Here is a 14,017-nt window from a genome sequence, read left to right as displayed (position 1 = left end):
GTCGAAGCTTAATATCTCAAGCATTCAACATCAAAAGTTCTGACAGAAAATATGCAACAATGCTGTGTTTCAACCTTCCAACAACACGAGTTTTAGACTCTCCAAAAAAAAAAAAGGCGCACAACTCAAGCTTAAATGCAGCCAACTATGCTGCAGATCAATACACCCTGCATTTGAAGGAAAAGCTACTATGCACTGAGCCACCAGCCCCTACAACAAAGAAATGCAACCTGCAAAGCGAAATAAGGACAAGTATTAAAGAAAGATGGTGCTGGAAGATATGCCCTTTCTATTAAAAGAAATATATATATATATATATTATGGTGCAAAGAAGGAGAATTGGGTACCTCAACTAGATCACAATGCATGACTAAAACAGAATAGAAGAAGCGCTATGAGATGATCCTTTCGATGTTTCCACCATGCACCAAGCGTCATTCTTAGTCGCTCATTTGTCAAGGAGAAGATCAAGCAGCTTACGGCACTGGCTCTCCAATTGTGTTCTGAAGGCTTAACGCATTAACGACAACTCTTGCTTAAGGGGATCATGCATACATCTTCATGCTACAAGCAGCTCGTGCTCTAAAAATTGTGTGTGCTATAACTTCTTCTAAGTATTCAACGGGAAGTCCATGCAAAATCCTAATAAGACACACGCTTAAGCCCTTTCAGCACGCTACTGTAAGGTCAAAAATGATGTTTCCTTGGCAACCTTCAATCATTCTCAAAACATCTTTGGTAGTTGGGGCTGTCAACTCGCGATCGAACCACTGTGGCCAGCCCTTAGTGATGCTGTAAGGGTATTGAAAAAATAAATAAATAAAGCGGCCACCGGAAACATGTCTTTCTTCTATACAACACCTGAAAATGAGAGTAGCCTCCAAAGCTTACCTAGTACCTATGATCAAGTCTTGGCAAGTGTTTCTAAGCTATGAAGGTAGTCATCCCTTCTTCAACCCATCATGCAAGGGGAACTAGTCCATGAATCCCTGCAAGAATTGCCAACAAAGAATATGCTGCAAAATAGCAAAGTATAAAGTTAGTTCTCTGTGTTAAAGCCAAGCAATTTCCACACTAGCATGCAAGCAATATAAACTTCGCATGCCAAGCAAAGCAAGCTATCTCATGCCAAGCGAAATGCATAAACAAAATTTTTTGAAGCATCATGCAATCTATTATTCGAGCCCATGGCAAGCAGAATTCTTGCTTCATGATCGGCAAGCAATTCCCATGGCAAACAAAATTCTTGTTTCATTATCGACAAGCAATTCCCATGGCAAGCAAAATTCTCTCCAATAATACAAAATTCAAGCATTTCAAAGCATGCATTCTGTCAATTTCTATTTCCACAAGATGGGAGAAAAGTCCAGATTCAATCAAGCATGTGTTCATAAGAAAAACAAGCCTAAGCCGAGATATCAGTTTATATATTCCTACAGAGTTAAAAAGAAGGACTTGAGATTCCAGTGAACGAGCAAAGCCCATGGGCATGAAGAACCCAACAAGCCCCTCGATAGATTCAAGAAATTGCAAAGAGGAAAGGGCATACCTTGTCAATCACCTCAAAGGACGACCTCAAATGCACCAAGAAAGAGGGGAGGTTGGTGCTGGGAGAAGGGTAGTTGGTGCTAAAATAATATCGTATCTTATATTTCACGTTACCATCTCCTTCAGCATCATTGTTGATCTCATTATTTATGCAACCAGCTGACCCATCATTGCAATTATCCACATGTTTTTCTGCGCAAACTTTGGCACCATCATTATTTTCAGGCATACTTAAGAATTGGTCTTTCTGAAGATGGATACTTCGGCAACTAATACTTGCAAGAACTTCTTCTCATGGCTATACGACAACTCCTGAAAAATCACAAGCTTTATTCATGCAATTGCACTACAGCAAAATTTAAAGCTTTTCAGATAAAACATCTTGCGAAAGGCTTATGGGGGCTTAAGAGAATCCATCATAGCAAACAGCACATCCAAACTCCAAATGGCTTGGGGGCTTCATGCCAAGAAAAAGAGAGAGACAAGAATTCAATTTGTAAAATTGAGTTTTCCTCTTGGAGGAAAGCAAACTGCTTGTTACTTATCCGAGGAAAACAAACTGCTTCTCTTCCAGAACTCGCTTAGCCTCTTCCTTCTCATATTCAGCCTACTTCTTCCAAAGATCTTCTTTGACGCAAGTTGCAAAAAAAAAAAAAAATTTACAAGCAGGCCTCTACTTTGTTTCTCGACCCTGAGTAAGCCAAAGAGAATATAACCCAACTCTGCAACCAATTGCTGACCTCAACAAGCTGACTTGAGGGCTTCATGCCAAGCAAATTCAAGGAAGTACACCATGCCATCCAAACAAGCAAACCCATCTACCTTTTTTTTGCCACACAGTATAAATCATCTCTTTGATTACAACAAGCTTAGATAATCTTGCATTATGGTGAGAAACAGTTTTCTATTTCCCCTTTTTGAAACAAGCCAAGTTACATTCTTCTAGCACCTACTCCATAAGCAAAGAATTTTTATCACCTACCCTATTTCAAACATCCTTCCAGTACATGCCTAATTTCAAACATTCTGCCAGTTTCAAATCTTCCAAAAGCCTTCATATCGCAAGTCAAGGTGCAAGCAACCAAAACTCACCTTCATGCTACCAAATTCCTTGCAAATTAGTAAGAAGATGGCATTTCTCATGCTGTGGAATCTCTCAATCAAGCCTGAAAAAGAAATAAGGGAGTACGTTGGTCGATCAGTCTTTGGAAGGAACTTGTAAACGAAAATGGGGCACCGGAAGCATAATCGCTATTGAAACATTTTTTTTAAAAGACAAGTGACAAGGGACCAAAACTCACTTTCATGCTATCAAAATCCTAGAAAATTATATTTTCTCATGCTTTGGAGTTTCTAAACAAAAGAATACTTTAGCCAAAATCAGAAGCCGGAAAGGTACTCATACACAAATGGAGGCGCCAGAAGCATAATTTTCTCATAATGCAAGCAAACTCATGTATCAAGCATTTAACAAAATTCACAAGGCTTGAAACCAATCCACATGCCAAGAAATTTCATTTCATTCAAGCATTCCAAGCAATTCGGGCATTTCAAGCAAATTGAAGAACTCATGCTCTTATGACAATACCTTTCAACATCATGCTGTCACAACAATATTGCTCAAGAACATGCTCTAGCAATACTCAGATCAGCACTCAATGCCAACAAAAAGGACATGCCAAATTCTCAACAAAAAGCAGCATGCCAAGCAAAACTTATACACAAGCTTTCCAACCATCCTAGCTAGAACATCCCACCTTTAGAAAATCACTATAAATCAAGCTTACAACCAACAAATCCCAGACTTTCCAGATTAGAACTAGACATATCAAGCTTCATTTTTCCAAAATTTCGTTGCATTTCAAGCTAGGGAAGCATGTCAAACAGATTTCTAAGACAGCCCACACAGCAGAAACTGTACAGCTCCAGCACCTTAACCCTTACTTTGAAATTCCACCGAAAATTCATTTTTTCTTCAAGTGATGCAAGACCAATTCCAACATAACCATTGAGAAGTCCATTTTTATGTCTCAAAAGCTCCAACTCAGATTCGAAAAGAAACATTTCAAAAGTTCAAAAAGCAGCCAGCAAGCTACTTTGAGATATTTTGACAAACACTTGGCATGCATACCCAAGTGAGCTTGTATAACTCTTGTTTATCACCAAGCTAGAATCCTAAATCAAAAGCTCAACCTTAGAATTCGATTTCTAGTTCACAAATTCTGGGAAATACAGAGGAACTCAAGCATTCAAGCATAGAAGACAAGCATGCAACAAAGGCATCAACATCAACTCATGAACATGCTTTAGAAAAATGGAGGTAGAGAGCACTAGAATGGGTGGATGATCCTCAATTTTGGATATGTTATAGACAACATAATTTCAAGCAAATTTTGTGAAGCAAGCGCAATCATACGAGTATCATAAGTTAAATACACATGCAGAAGAAAAATCTGCAAAAACTCACCAGCCATGGATGAATTCAGAAGTTGCAAACTAGCTTTGAGGTATCAGAAAAATTCAAAAAATTATGCAAATTTTACTGGCTATAGTACTCGAGCAGATGAACAACTTTGATCGAGGAAGTTTTCTGATCCGAGCTTCCGAAATACGACTTATGTACTGATGCACAATACCCACGGGTTTGGGTCTTGAAGAAGAAGAAGAAAGAAGAGAATGAGAGAAAATCAGAAAATAAAGCACATCATGCCAAGTTCAGCCTTTTTATATACAAAAAAGAGGTCAGAGCAAGATTAAAGTAAGAAGAGGAAAAGGTAGAAACCCATACCAACAGTTTTGTTCGCACGGAAATTGGCACCCTTCCAGCTACTCGAGCAAATCAAAGAAAAGGGAATCCCAGAAGATTAGTGCGAGCCCTTCCTTGCTAGCACCCACGTTGTAAGCACTCACGTTGCTGCAATAACAAAATAGGTCAAAAGAGGGTTTGATGCTTGACAACCAAAACAAAGGGCAATATTCATGGATGACGGGAACCCAACAAATTCCTCAATAAATCCAAGAGAAATACCTTGCTAAAATCCCAACAGGTGACTTTGAATATACCAAGAAGGGAGCGAAATTGAGAATCATAGAGGAAAACCCGCACAAAAAGGTCCCTTCTAGCAACGGAAGGGCTTTTCAAGGGAGAAGGGTGAAGGGGTTGAAATCGACTTGGGCTCTTTTCCCAGTGGTGGAGGCAGATGTTTTCCACTTGATCTTACTCTCTCACTCAGTTTTGAGCTGGGGGAACAAGGGAAAACGAAGAAAAGAAAAGTAGGAAGAAGTTGGATCTGGTGCAAGAAAAGGGAAGAGAAAGAAAAAAATAATAAAAAAGAAAGGAAGAAGGCGTTTGGCATTGGGAACTGCAAATAACCGCTGGGCCAATTATGACACGTCGTCATTTTGCACGCGGGAAGAAGAGAAGTTCTCTACAAATACAAATCTGATTTTTTTGGTCGGGTTTAATTATTTGGCCCATTCCAGCACCTATCCTGTTTCAAATATCCTTCCGGCACCTGCCATGTTTTTAAACATCCTTCCAGCACATGCCTTATTTCAAACACCTTGCCAGCACCTGCTTTATTTCAAATATCCTCCCAATACATGCCAGTGCCAAGCATCCAAGCATACAAGCCCAAAATCAAGCATACATAACTAATATTAGATACACAAGTCAATGCAACTCTTGCAAACCACAATCATGCAAAATCAAGCCTCTCTAGTCACTCAAGCAAATAAATCACGCAAGGTAAGTACTTATCTTGGGCTAATCCATCAAGCATTTTCTTCTATATCATGCCACAAAATAGGTCAACTCTTGGTAACTCTAGTAAATGACCTCCAAAATTACAGTGTCTAGGAAAGTTCTTCAAGGCAACACCCTTGGTGTTTAAGAAGGATTGGGTTTTAAGCGGGACTATTGCGACCCCTCCAACCTTCCCGGAAAAGACCTGGCTGTAATTTCAGAGACCCTTAACTGGTCATCCTTGAGCTGCTCCTAAACTCATGCCATGCCATGCCACTGCAATTTATTTTAGGTAGAAAATTGATTATTCGGACCATTTCAATACACATTTATGGCCCCAATAATCAAGGGGGCTAATGTTGAGGCCCAAAAAAGTCCACAGTTGGGCCCAAATAAGTTTTCGGTCCAATATGCTACTATATTAAGAAAAGTCACATATCTGAGTACACGAAGGCTCGTCATATGCGAGTCACACCACACGCGCCATGCCAAATAAAGAATTCGTCATGTTAGGAATCGAGCTTAAGATTATAAAATGCATTAACTTTGCAAATCCATGCTAATTATCCCGTCAGACATAATAATTGAAAGCATGCCAAGCGATATGCCATGCCAAGCGACATGCCATGCCAAGTAGGAAATCATTATTACACACCCAACCACGCTACAAGCCTAAGTGGGCCCAAGCCACTCGAATGCCCGGGGCTTGCTTGAGTGGGTTGTGGTATGGACGGTAATAAATCAACATGAGGCCCATTGATGGGCCAGAAAAATGGAAAGTCTCGGGTTGCTTGGGAGCCTCGAGACTCAAGCCCATTTCTTAGGCCCAAACATATGGGTAAGCACAAGAGAGAAAAGCACCCCAAAGGCCCAAGCAAAATAACCTAACCAAGAAATAACCCAACCAAAAAAATAACCCCAATCAAGATGCCCAATGTTTCACAAAAAGCCCATTTGCTTAGAAAGTCATCTTGGCCCTTAGAAAAACCCAAAATAGCCCACAAGAGCTTCAGCTCTTTTGAATAAACAGAGAACACGTGAAGAGGTTGGCAGACTCATCAAGCAAAGCTGCTGGGAGCAAGTTCCAAGCCAGAGACGTCCAAAGAACCAAGGAATGCTGGCATGCACCCTGTCAAAAGCACCCCTTGGACCAGCATATATTTTCACTTCTTTTCCTTCATTAGATTCAGCCAAGGAAGAGGAAAGGAAAGAAGAAAAAACAGCAAACTAAGAGTGGAAGCTCCCACTGCATAGCTGCGGGAAAGGAGGATGTTGAGCCCCCAAATCCCCTGAATTCATGTAAATAGACACAAGCAATCTTTGCCAAGAAAGGGAAGTCAGAGAAGATGAGGAGAAAGGAAGAAAAAACTTAGCCAAAATAAGTAGAAGCCATTAGGGTGAAAAATGGTGATTTCCAGCAGCTATAAATTGAGCCTTCCCCTACCCAACAGAGACAACCCATTAACCTGCAGAAAGCAAGCTTTCTCTAACTTGCAAAAACTCAACAAACTCGTGCACTGTTCCTCTTCTTCTCCAATTTGTTTTTCCGTTTGTCGGAAGAACTCGCCTTTCTTTTTCCTCTTTCCCTAGTCAAATTCCTCACAAAACACTTCATTCCTTACTTAAACACTTTCTTTTCTCATAAACCAAGCATAATCTCTCTCTTAATGCTAAATTCATGTTGGTTTTGCTCCCATGCCACATGCCACTCATGCTGAGCTAAAAAGACCATCTGTAAGCATGCCAAAACTATCTGTAAGTCACCATTATTCTCGTTGGTGAAGATTATCCAAAATATCTCCTAAGGTTTTGCTACCCTTTCGAGGTATTTTGGGGCTCAATTTTTGAACCTAAACAAAAGGGGGCAATCTCCCGATCAGCCTTTTAAAGACCCATTAGCTGCAGGAAGAAAAAGTCCCCTACACCCCCATCCGTCTAAATCCACAACATTTCATCCAATTTGCCATTAAAAATGAGGGCAAAATGGTCATTTTTTACATTAACAATAAATAAAAATGAAAAAACAAAAACATAATAGAAACTCCAAGTCATGGCCTACCATCATATTTCAAGACCCAACTCTACTTCATTGGTTGGAACTAGCTTCGCTTACTTCTTTGCATTCCATCTGCCTCGACAATTGGGAGGAAAGGTTTCTCCCTGCAAGCTTTGTTGTAATTCTTGTAGTTATAGGAGGAGCTTGTTGGGTAAGCCATGGAAGCCATTGTTTTTTGGTCTGTCTCTCTTTCTCGTTTTGTACAACCACAATTGCAGACTTTCAAATTACTTGCCACCGTTTGGTTAATGGGTTTTTTCTCTCCAGCCTTTGTGAGAAGAAAATCATGGCGTGGATTATGGGCTGCAAGATTGCAATTGTCGCCACTATCAAATGACGACCCCCATCTCCACGTGAGCCTGAGAGAGAGAGAGAGAGAGAGAGAGAGAGAGAGAGAGAGAGAGTGAGTGAGTGAGTGAGTGAGTGGTTGGCGAGGTTGGGGTTGTGTAAGGATTATATTTTGGCTCTTCTCTTATGACAAAACCAATGTATTTTGCTAAGGTATAAATATTTGTTTAAGTCTGTTTGAATGAACATGCTAGATTCAAAAGTGTCATCTTTGCAATCCAAACTTAAATTCATTGCATACATTCACATGGGTTAATACACAGGATTGATACAAGCCTTAAAATAGTTTTCTATTTCATTTTGTATCAATCATTCCTAGTATGTTTTAATCCATCTTTCACTTTGCATTCATACACATGGATTGATATACGGGGATTGATACAACCTTTAAAAGACGTGTTCTACTATATTCTGTATCAATCCTATATATTCTGTTTCAATTAATATTTTATTAAAATATCTTCAGCTCTTGATTTCATTCCTTGAAGACTTCTTAAATTGCTTCTGGTGGCAATTAACTTCTTGAAACTTGTTTTCAAAAGCAAGAGTCTTGGATGAAGTTACCCCATGTTTATGTGACCACAACATATTATTATAATATATTCTTTCTTTCTTGAAACTAATTTTCTCCAAAAGAAGTCTTTATATTATCTTGCACATGGGCTACTTCTTTTATTGCTTGTGGAGTCAATGCTCCATGCTTCAACCGACTCCTTCTATTCTCTCTTTTAGGATTCTTGAAAACAACATATTATTATATAATATGTTCCTTCTTGAAACTAGTTTTCTCAAAGGGAGTATTTATTTTCTCTTTTGTGCACATGCCATCTTTTCTCCACTCTTGCACATGTGTTCTGACAAAGCATGAGTTCTTTCTTTTCAATAGTTGTAGCTCATGGCACGGCTATTTCCAATAACATGTTATCCTCTTCATGACTGTATATGCAGATTGCATATACTTTATTATTTTCTACCACTTGGACAGACCATGCTTAGCTTTATGTGTGTTGCTTCTTATTAGACAACAAATAGGTTGTTCATTCATACTGGTTTTCCAGCATCACTTCATAGGAACGGATTTGCTGCAGTCTTGCCCTTCAAGATATTTTAGCTACCAAACAACATTCTTTATATTATATGTGGTTGGGTGAATGATTCCCTTTGTTCAAAATATCCCCTCTTCATTCGAATCAAAATCTCTATATATACTAAGCTAGACCTAAGGAAGAGGTTGAGAAGTTCATTTGAACTTGCTTCATTTTTATCAGTTCTTTGAAGAACCATTCATGCTATTCATGTAAAAACAGAAAATCTGCATCTTAGATGCAGACTCGGTTCTAGTTTTTGAAATTGTTTTATATCTGCTCTTGAGCATTCAAAAACTATTTTATTGTTTCAGCCATTGTTAATTACTTAAGAGTAGGAGTATGATTGCATACACATAAAATTCATCCAAGTATATTCACATTGATTTCAGCTGAGTCTTTTGTTTCATTGTTGTTATGTTGATTTAAACTATATGCTTCAAGTTCATTACTTCCAGTTTAATCATCACAACACTTGGTTTCATTTGTCTAGCTTAATCATTCTTTGTGATTAGGAAAGATGAAAATCTGAAACCACAACTCACTTCATATCATTATACTTTCTGCAACTTGGAGCTTCGTGCTGTTGCAAACCATGAAGATTTGTCTGTTGCAATTGGAGCTGAATGCTCATGCAAAGACTGGAAGAGAACTTGCTATTGAGAAGTAAAGATTGTGCTTTTCTGGAAGGTTTGATAGTTAGCTGCCTATTGTGTGCAAATGAGCTAATATTGTGCTTTGCTAGAAGGTTAGATAGTTTGCTGCCTACTGAGTGTAGATGGAGCACAACTCCCTTTGTATCTTGTACTTCTCTTTGATAGTGGATTCTCTTACTGGCTTGGTCCCCCAGTTTTCCCCTTGTTGGGTTTCTAGGTTAACAAATCTTTGTGTATGTTTATATTCTTGTTGTCATTAGTTGCACTTGCTGCATCTTGTTCAAATGACATCAGTACACTAACGTGGATCAATATGGCGTTGCACTGTATGATCCAAAATCACAAGGGTTTCTGTTTGTATTAATATGTGGTGTCGTATGTATCAATCCAGTTTCATGCAGTTAGTTCCGTTTACTCACTGCATATGCTAAGTAATTAAACACCATGGTTGTGCATGTGTTTATGTTTCCGCTTATTAATTCTTAGTTGGGCTTAAAATTTAAAAAGATAGGTTATTACCATATAGCCTACTTCACCCCCAACTGTAGGCTTTTAGAGCCTAGAGCCTGTTTTACAGGTTGGTTGGTAGGGATTGGAGTTTGGGGTTGGGGTAGACGCCGAGAGGATAAGAAATCGAAGGGGGTTTATAGGTTTGTGGGTGAGGGGTGAAAAACTAGAAGGGGTTTCTGGGTTTGGAGATGAGTGGTAGGGGTAAGGGGAGGTCATGGGAGAATTGGGGAGAGAGAAATCGAGATTTTAAGGGGAGGTCATGGGAGAATTGGGCAGAGTCACCCATGTAACTATAATATTTCCCTTATAAGTACATGGGTGACTCTGCCGGATTTTCAGCAGAAGGTTAACGTTTTATTTGTTTTGAAACAAGGCTAGGATTAATTTAGTATAGGGGGTCCAACATCTGCCAAGTGTCTGACATGCACATGGTTCATCTTAGATTTCAATAGGAAATCTAGGGTCTAGGGGTGTGGGGGTGCGGCAGTTGATGACCAAAAGGGAAGAGAGGGAGAGGATTAGGATTTTTGTTTGAAATATTAAACTTTTTTAATTAAGCAAACTTACAGTATTGAGACAGTGAGCTGGGTTTGTTAATTACTATAAATGCGATGATGAATGTGGGAAAATTGAAATCCTGGTAACCAAATTGTTTTTTTATCTAACCTCAATGACCAAAAGTGTATTTAACCCTTATATATAGATATAAATTAGTTTTAGGCTTCCCTTCAAAGCTTGAGCTAGGGGTGGCATTTTAGACCCAAAAACCGAAAAACTGCAAAAACCAACCAATATTGTACCGCATTGGAACCACAATATCTAGAAATTGACCGCAAATTGTTGTTTGAGGAACCGCATCGCAATTGCGGTGGATGAATTTGGCAACTCGCGGTTACTAGAAACCACAACTATATTTTAAATAATAATAAAATTGCATTTTATCCTATTCTTTTATAAGTTGCCAATGATATCTTTGCAATTCTAAGTTCTACGGTTGCTAGTGAAAATGTTTTTAGCTTAGGCAAGAGGATTGTGGATCCTTTAGAAGCTCCTTGCATCCAAAAATGGTAAAGACATTAGTGTGTACTAGTGATTGGCTTAGGGCAGACAAATTTTCATTTTACAAGGAACCAACAGATGATGAGGTTGAATTCTATAAGGAAATAGAACATATGACAACTTTTAAGTAATTCGTTTATTTATGCTTATGTTATTTCTTATAATAAAATGTAGTAAACTTATGTTATTTTATTTGTAGATAGCATTAGTGCTCAAACAACGCATCCGGGTTCTTAAAATCCACTCATCACCACCAACTCCTTTTGGTTTATAACTTTAATTAATTTTGAGTTGGATTTGTCATTTGGATTGTAACTTTAATTCATTTTGCATTGCATTTTTCTTTTGGGTTGTAACTTTAATTCATTTTGCATTGCATTTTCCTTTTAGTTTATAACTTTAATTAACTTTGAATTGGATTTTTCTTTAGGTTGTGAATGCTTGAGAAGTTGAGGTTGAGGTTGTAAATTTATATATACTTGAGAAGTTGAGGTTGTGAATTTATTTATTTAGGATGTGAATTTATTTCTTTGGGTTAAAGTACGCTTGAACTCAAAGGGCTTAAAAAGAAGCATCAAAATTAGGCCTAAAAGTGTGGAAGATTGGATTTTTATAACATAAAAAGACCACACTTGAAAGACCTAAAACTGTCTAATTTAGGCCCAAAATATCCGAATCGGTTTAAACCGTTAATTCATGGTAACCAACCGAACTTGCGGTTTTACCACAATGCGGCAAACCACAAAAAGCGGTCAGTTTGCGGTTTTTAAAATTACCTTATCGCATATTGGTCGGTTTGCGATTTGGGCAAAAATTTGCCACGTGGCGCGACGGGACTCTCGGATGGCTTTTTCCGAATCTGACGGTCCTCGTTTTTGGCTAAAAATTGCAAAAAATTGAAAAAATTTTGAATTTTTTTAAAAAATACCCAAAAATTTTGTATTTTTTTCTATAAATACCTAACCATTTTATTTACTTTCCACACTAAATCTTCATACAATTTCTTCTTCATCCAATATTTTTTACTCTTTACTCACATTATTCACTTCTCACACCAATTCTTCATACAAACTTTTCTCCTTCCAATATTTTTTTTCTCCACTCACATTTTCACTTCCACACCAATTCTCCATACAAACTCTTCTCCTTCCAATATTTTTTACTCTCCACTCACATTTTTCTACTACTTTCCATTTGTATAAAAAAATGAATGGCATCTTCTATTGAAGTCGGAGGCTCGTGGTCAACGAATGAAGATATTGCGTTGTGTCAATCTTGGGTGAACATTAGTCATGACCCTATCACGGGCAATGAGATGAAGTTTCATCACATGTGGAGCAAAATTCATGGAGAATTTTGTCAAAGATCGGGTTCTATTCAGACCGAAATGGCCTTGTCTAGTAGATGTAAACTTCTGAATAAAGAGTTAGGGAAATGGAGAAATGCCTTGACAAAAGCAAAGGCGAACATTCAAAGCGGTCAAAATTTGACCGATGAGGTAAAATATTTATAATTGCCATTTTAATCAATTCAATGTCACTTTTTTTATTGCATATTCTATTTATTTTTCTTGCATAATTTTTTTCTTGGTGCACCTTTAATTTGTCTATATTTTCTTGCATAATCAATTTTATTTTTGCATTTCAAAATAGTTTATATTTTCTTGCATAATAATTTTTGTTTCTTACACTTCCAATTATTTATTTTAATAGATGATACAAGCACAAATGTGGTTCGGTGCCATGGGGCAAGGCAAAAAAGTTTCGTGCATTTCCTTGTTGGGAAATTGTGAAGGATTGTTCGAGATTCAAAATTATTCCCACCGGTCCGCCAGTTGTGATGAATGAGATGTCACTCCACAATTCGACATTAACCGATTCTCCATTGGACTCCCCAATGGAAACGGAGTCACCATTTGTGCCACGTCCGCCGAGACCTATTGGGAGAAAGGCGGCAAAGGCCAAGAGAGGGGGCACTTCGACCAATGAATGTGTACAATTATTGGAGCAAATAGCTAAGAGCACCTCACTAAGAATGGAGAAAGACTTGAAAAGAGATGAAATGGACGTGGCACGAGAGGAAGCATTTGTTATGCAACAACAAATGGCACAAGAAAAAGACATAGAGGATAGAGAGATGAAAATCATGGCCATGGATACGAGCCATATGTCTCCCAAAACAAAGGCCTATTGGAAGCTACGACGAAGAGATGTGATGAGAAGAAAACTTTTCCATGACGACGGATCTAGCAATACGGATTGATTAAATGATGAAAACTATTAGGTTGTATTGAAACACCTTTGCCATATGTTGTATTGTTGTATTATCCTTTAATTTATTGTATTGTTTCATTTTTATTCAATAAAAAAAGCATTAAATAAAATAATTATTTATTAAAAACATTTTAGCATCAAAACAAATATTAATTAAAAAAAACCTTCATTTATTGCAAACAACACACAAAACAAACCATACATAAAAGCATAATAATAATAAAAAGCATAATTCCAAAAAAAACCACACACAAAATAAAGCATAATTAAAAACAAAGCATAATTCCAAACAAAGCACTCATCTTGACTTCATCCATTGTGATTGCCTTTCATCTCCCACAAGTGCTCAACCAAGTCACCTTGACGTATCTCGTGAACATATAAAGATTGCATTTCTTGATACCGATCAATCATGGGGTTGTTGAATTGACCATCCCGAAGTAAGGGTTCGGGCTCCAATGGTAGTCCATTTGGTCCAATCGGCCTTTCATATATTCTTGTCAACGATGTGTTCATTGGATCGGGTTCAAACACCTCTTGAGCATCATAGTCATACTCATCCTCCATAATCATGTTGTGGAGGATGATGCAAGTCATCATAATACTCCGCAGCACCTCCTCATCTAGCATCCGAGCGGTACCTTTAATAATTGCCCAACGAGCTTGCAAGATACCGAAACACCTCTCCACGTCTTTCCTGTAACCTTCTTGAAAGGAAGCAAAATTTCTTTCCTTCT

The 14,017-nt window shown here is 38.1% G+C and overlaps 2 long non-coding RNA genes across 2 annotated transcripts; both read right to left on the bottom strand.

Annotated features, from left to right (window-relative positions):
• Positions 1 to 203: 203 nt before the first annotated feature.
• On the bottom strand, positions 204 to 1,018 carry LOC148919265 (uncharacterized). Its single transcript, XR_016125645.1, has 3 exons — positions 892 to 1,018; positions 348 to 792; positions 204 to 230 (listed from the first exon to the last, which is right to left on the bottom strand). It is a non-coding gene; the product is annotated as an uncharacterized LOC148919265 (long non-coding RNA).
• A 1,179-nt stretch (positions 1,019 to 2,197) lies between these two features.
• On the bottom strand, positions 2,198 to 4,680 carry LOC148919264 (uncharacterized). Its single transcript, XR_016124974.1, has 4 exons — positions 4,577 to 4,680; positions 4,337 to 4,462; positions 4,016 to 4,198; positions 2,198 to 2,714 (listed from the first exon to the last, which is right to left on the bottom strand). It is a non-coding gene; the product is annotated as an uncharacterized LOC148919264 (long non-coding RNA).
• Between the last annotated feature and the right edge of the window lie 9,337 nt (positions 4,681 to 14,017).

The sequence above is a fragment of the Prunus mume genome, linkage group LG3, assembly GCF_029339155.1.
Source record: "Prunus mume cultivar Tortuosa linkage group LG3, ASM2933915v1, whole genome shotgun sequence".
Lineage (NCBI taxonomy): Eukaryota > Viridiplantae > Streptophyta > Magnoliopsida > Rosales > Rosaceae > Prunus > Prunus mume.
This window is presented reverse-complemented; position numbering and strand designations above follow the sequence as displayed.